The sequence below is a fragment of the Numida meleagris genome, chromosome 2 (genome assembly GCF_002078875.1).
Source record: "Numida meleagris isolate 19003 breed g44 Domestic line chromosome 2, NumMel1.0, whole genome shotgun sequence".
Classification (NCBI taxonomy): domain Eukaryota; kingdom Metazoa; phylum Chordata; class Aves; order Galliformes; family Numididae; genus Numida; species Numida meleagris.
This window is the reverse complement of record NC_034410.1, coordinates 38,134,297-38,140,151: the sequence shown is the minus strand read 5'-3', so window position 1 is coordinate 38,140,151 and position 5,855 is coordinate 38,134,297. Positions and strand designations below refer to the sequence as shown.

At 40.0% G+C, this 5,855-nt stretch overlaps 1 long non-coding RNA gene across 1 annotated transcript; it reads right to left on the bottom strand.

Moving 5' to 3' along the window:
- On the bottom strand, positions 300–5,636 carry LOC110395064. Its single transcript, XR_002436133.1, has 3 exons — positions 3,996–5,636; positions 3,796–3,903; positions 300–1,100 (listed from the first exon to the last, which is right to left on the bottom strand). It is a non-coding gene; the product is annotated as an uncharacterized LOC110395064 (long non-coding RNA).

Genomic DNA, 5,855 nt, shown 5'->3' with positions numbered 1-5,855 from the left:
GTATTCTTTTCACTTTCTTCATATACTTCTGGAATTGATTTTAGTTTTGCTTTTCTTTCTGTTATCAACTGGAAAAGAAGATACTATGGGGGAAGAAAGATGAACTGGAAGACCTCTGATCTTCTTCCTCATTTAGATGACTGAGATTACATTTCTATCAGTTTGCATTTGAAATGTACTGACTTTCAAGTGCTTCTTAGAGCAAAGAAATAATCAAACAAAAAAAGTAAATACCTTTCCAAAGTACTTACTTGCAAATTGGATGACAGTATATTTCTACAGTCAACTTAGACTCAAAATCTCAGAGATTTCTCTTTTAATTGTGTTTATATTTAGATCTTGTCAAGAGCTTGAGCCCAACTAAACAAATTCTGACATTAAATTCTCAGTTGACTTAGACATCCATCTACTGTCCTTTATTTAAAGCAAAACCAGCTGAGATTCTGGAAAGATGAATAATATATGTTTGTCTTGTTGTATTATGAGAGCATATGAGACTAAGCACTCACAGAGCATGATTAGATATTCATTTTCGAAAGGACTGTATAGAACCATCTTTTCCTGATTTGAGCCTAATTAATACCAAGGCTAACAGTGCTATACTTTCTTAGGAAAAATTCTCATAATTTTTTTCAGTAAATTCTGAGACAGTATTTAATAACTTGAATCCATATTTGCAAAGGCATGCATGTAGGTTGCTCTGAAAGAGATGCCTCCTATTTATTTCCATGGAAACCACAACAGATACAAAGAGCACAGTAGCACTATTTGATAGAGTATTCTCAACTACAAAACAATATTTTTCAACATAGTCACCACCATTAGCTATACATTTTTTCCAAGGATGAACAAGAGCCTGCATGCCGCACACATTAAAATTTACACCAGCAGAGGTGAACCACTGCTGCTGTCACCACTACCGAAACTTACTGCCCATCACCTCACATCTGCTGTTTGGTCTCCATAACAGTTCACAAGAGTCGATGAATGTCATGAGTGCCATTTTTTCCACATGGAGGAATTCAGTTCCACACCCTTTCTTCACCGGCACTTCCATGTCAGACACCATTCTGTCGGACTGCCCCTCTGCTGCCATCTGTCTAATGGCAACAAAATGTAACTGAATATTAGTGGGAAGGTTCAACCTCTACTGCCATACCACCACCATCTCCCTCCAACATCATGGGCCAACATAATGAAATGGAAGGCATTACTTTCAGAGCAGCCCCCACAGATTATTAAAAATGCAAGTAAGCATCAAGTATGATTTCCAGAAATGTCTACAAGGGTTGTGGAGCTAATTCCCATTGCAAAGGAATGGAATTTAAGCATCAAACAGACCTAGTGCTTTGAGAATCCCACTGGGAACTTCCGTGCAACATTAGATGCCTAACAGCCTTCGGATTTTTTTCTGTTGTCCATCCATTCGGAATTACTTTAAAATCTGGCACTTGGACTAACAGAAAAGAAAGAGCAAGTTGCAATTTTATATTAAAAGATTAAAAAACTGAAAATATTAAATAAATAAATAGATTAGATGTACCAAGCTGTAAATATTTGCTATGTCACTTCTGGGTGTTCACGTTTTAAACTATTATCCTAAGCTTAATTTCATGAGTTGTGAGGCCAGGAGGGTGTAATTTACAACTAACAGAATAGATTACCTACCTTTACAAGATTGTTTATAAGAACACATCTACTTTGTTTTGGCATTTGTAATATATTTATAGCACAAGAGCTCCTTTTTCATTGCAAGCTGCGTACAACTATGTGAGCTCCTACATTTTTCTTCTGCTGAAATTCAGAGAAAATGAAATTGCTGCCTTGAGCCATGCTTTGAACTACAAACCACTGTCACTTGTACCAAGCAAAGCTTTAAAACTTACACCTCAAGACTTCGTCAGAAGCCACAGTATTCACCTCCAAACCCCCTACCAAGCCTCTGAGTCATCTGCTGATGGGAACAGACTTTTTCAGATTACCCCACAAGGTATTTGCCTTTCAAGTCAGAACATCACTGAGTTCATAGTGCCTTGACCTTACACAAAGTAAATACCTATTAAGTACTTACAATAAGCACTAATGTGCCTGAAGTGTTAGTGTGCCACAACTATGTATATTTGTGAAACAGCCTTGAGTGTAAAGATCTGCTGTGTCCCCATGCAATGTGATAAACAAGTCTTATCCTTTCAGGTTTTTTAATCAAACAAGTCAAACCAAGAGAGATATCTTTTGTTCTGTAATTGTATGTGTGTCAGTGTCGTGCCTTCCCCAGTTCATTTGTTATGATTTATGTTTTCAGAAAGCGTATGGTTTTACTGCATGGGAAATGTCTCTGTTGAATTGAGTTCCCTGACTGCAGTAATTCTGTATGAGCTCAGTCTTAATCTGCTGATGATTTCTTGTTTCTGTAAAACCAGTTTACAGTCACTGCATTATTTATAGTAATTAATTTATGTCCCATCCTACAAGTTCTTCACTGTGTGAAATTTGCCAGAAAACACTTTTTTTGTGCATATAAGACAAAACAATATACCACAGTCAAGTTTCTATTTAAAGATACTGCCACAGTGCAAACTCTGCTTTAGTTGTGTAAGTAAGTAAGTTCAAATAAAATATCAAGAAGCCCAGAGGGAGCAGGAAGAATTTCTAAAACTTCAGCAAGTCTTCTGTAACCACTGTCATTAATATACCGAAATGACCGAACATCCAAGGTGACTGGAAGTTCACTGTTTTTATCTCTGATATCTCTGGGAAGGACATCAAAGGAGGAGGTAAGAAAAGCAGAGTACAAGGACTGCAGGAGCAGAGGTGGTCCGAGTTAATTGGATGGGAAACTATCAAAGCTGGGCTCTGGGAAATTATACAGTAACTGTGGTGTTAATACTGCATGCTGGCAGCTAATGGCCCACAGCCAGTACTTGTGTAGCAGACCAGTGAAAAACAGCCAAACTCATGTGTGGCCAGATCGCAGCTGGAAACGTGTCAGCAGCACAGTACATATCGTACTAGGGCACCCATCACCACTTCAAATCAATAGCTTTCTCCAAAGTAACTAAACAAGGATTAAGGCCTCAAGATTAGGGCAAGTGCAGCCAATGTGTTCAAAGAAAAATATATCCCAAGAACACAGCACATGTTATATATGAATTTTCCTTGTGGACTTCAAGAAGCAGGAGATGAAGGAGAGCTAAGGGATCAGACAGTGTGCTTCTGTCTGAACACAGTGCTGCTCCTCCCCTCTCCTTCCCAGTGTTAGGCACTGAGCAGTTGGCCTTATTTTGAGCACATCAAGCAATGACAGGTAGCTTTTCCATCATAGGACTCCATTCCTTGCTTTCCAGCCCTCAGCAAAAGGAAAAACCAAACTATTGCTGCATGTGATTTTGGGAGTGTGCCACTTTGTTTCTCAAATTGGCAAGAATTATTTTTGAATTAAAAAAAAAAGGAGGGGAGGAAACTCTTGCCTAAAATACAGTTTGAAGATGGGTTTAAAAGTGAAAAAGATGAAGTGTTTAAAATACACTTTTACTTATGGGAAAGCTCAGCTTACAAGCCAGTATGGCAAAGATATCTGCCTGCACTGAGTGTTGAGCTGGAGTTGGAATCACTGTCTTCCCTTGCCTTTGAATTTTCAAAGGTGACGGCAGCAAAATGACCCAGTTTATATGTTCAGTTTTGGCATCCTCATGTTGCTAAAAGTAAAGAAATGACAACTTTGCAAGCAGGAGGCATAACCCATTCTGTTAGGTAAACTGTGTCAGGAGATTTTTGTTTGATCTGTCGAGAACTTACGTTCATCTTAATGGTCTTCTTCAGGATGTGCAGGGTGGTGGGTCAGGGTTTCCTGATTGTGAGGAAGAGGAAACAGGACACAAAAGGTGCCCCGGGGAGACCACTGTCCTGAAATGGTGAAAGAGAAGAAGAGTTTGCATGTTTATAGTCCTTGCGATGGAAGGAAGAGACTGATCCTGACACAGAGAAGACAGGGATACCTGCAAGCTTGGCATCATGAGGATCTGCTGTTGCAAAAAGTCCTGAGAATGGGGTCAGAGAAGCAGGTCTTATCAGCCTGAGGGGCTGGGAAGGAGTCTGATGGCTGCAGGGGGAAAAGCTTCTCTGAGATCTGTTTGTGTAAGGCGCTTACTTGTCTCCTAGCAGTTCAGCTCTCTGTGCACAATTCTGCACAGTCACCACTGGTAACATTAGCCAGTGACCACGTGTTGTGTACAGAAGCTCTCAGCACAGGCTCACAGCAGTGCAAGCCAGGCAGTCTTGCCATTTTTCCGTACAGCTACTGTTACAGGCTCCCAAAACACATTAGTTATTTGCTCATTATTGGCTGCCCTGTCCCAGGCATGGTGCTTTCCAAATAATAAATCCAAACACAAATGCCTCTCTGTAGAACATACAATCCAAAACAGGAAAGATCTAGTTGGAACAGTGCTAAGGGATACCAAATATAAGCAAAGGCATCAAGGCAGTTAGCAATGATCACTCTCTTAAAACGTTTTTGCTACTCTTGTCACGACACATCAAGTTTCCATTCTCCAATTGCCTGCATATCACATAACTATTTAGTTCATATGTTCCCACTTCCATCTACTGGAACTTCTAAATACAGTTTTCCAAACAGCTCAGACAATGTTTTTATTTCTTATTCATTTAAACAGAAAAAAGCCTGCTCTAGTAAGTTTTTTTCCAGCTCATGTGTAATATCAGCTGGATGAGAACTTCAGGACTCCTGTACAAGGCAGTCATCTTAACTGTTTATGTGGCAAGGGACTATCTAAAAGAACAGAAACTACTTTGTGTTTGGTTGAACCACTTTTTTTTACGAATTAGCCTCTTCTTTCTACCCATCAGGAGTTGCTACTTAGCTGTAGCATGAGCAGGTGCCATCTCACACTGGGCAATGAGTGAGCTGACTGGCTGTGGTTAGTGTGTCAGGCAGAGAATTGCCTCTGTTTGAAAAAAGTTAATGGGCCTTCCTGTCTGAAATATGACCACTTTCTCAGCACTGGTAGAAAAATGTGCTGAAAAAATATCGCAGTAAGCAGAATGACCTATTCTCCTGGGCAAGATGCTGAGAAAGTGGGTTAAACTGTGGCTTGTCAGATGCGTTAATAGATGAGCTGTGCTCTCAGTGCTGATCCTAAGTAGAATATGCAGAGCAGATGTCACTTTTACAGCCACTAATTGAACATGACTATAGCTGATAGCATTTTCCTACCTCCTCTGCCTACCCTCAATGACTCTGTCCTGACTGTTTATTGGAAATAATTGTGCTTCCCCAAAGATTCAGCAGGGACTGCATCTCTCTGTCAACAGGGCCTTTTATGTGGAGCTATTACTCTGCATTTGCCTCTCATACTTGCCTGATCCAGCCAAAGTGAATCATCATGTCCATGTAGCATCTCTCTTAGCTGAGGATGGAGTGCAAATCATGCCTAACTTTGCATTTAGTTATGCAACTCCCCAGGGTCATCAAAGCAACATGAGGGAGGTCTACATTCAACTCAGAATATCTGACCCTATGTAACTTATACTAGGTCACTACAAAAGTAATGCAGGTCACTACACAATACATGTAGGTCACTACAAAAGTAATGCCTCCTATTTATTTCCATGGAAATTACGACATATACGAAGAACACAATAACATTATTTGGTAGAGAAAATTTGCAGCTACAAAACATTATTTTTCAACATACTCACCACCATTAGCTATACATTTTTGCAAGCAATGAACAAGAGCCCGCATGCTGTGCTCATCAAAATTTACACCAGTGGAGGTGACCCACTGTTTCACAGGGTTTCACCATCCACTTTTTCACTGTGCTCTCATCCATTCT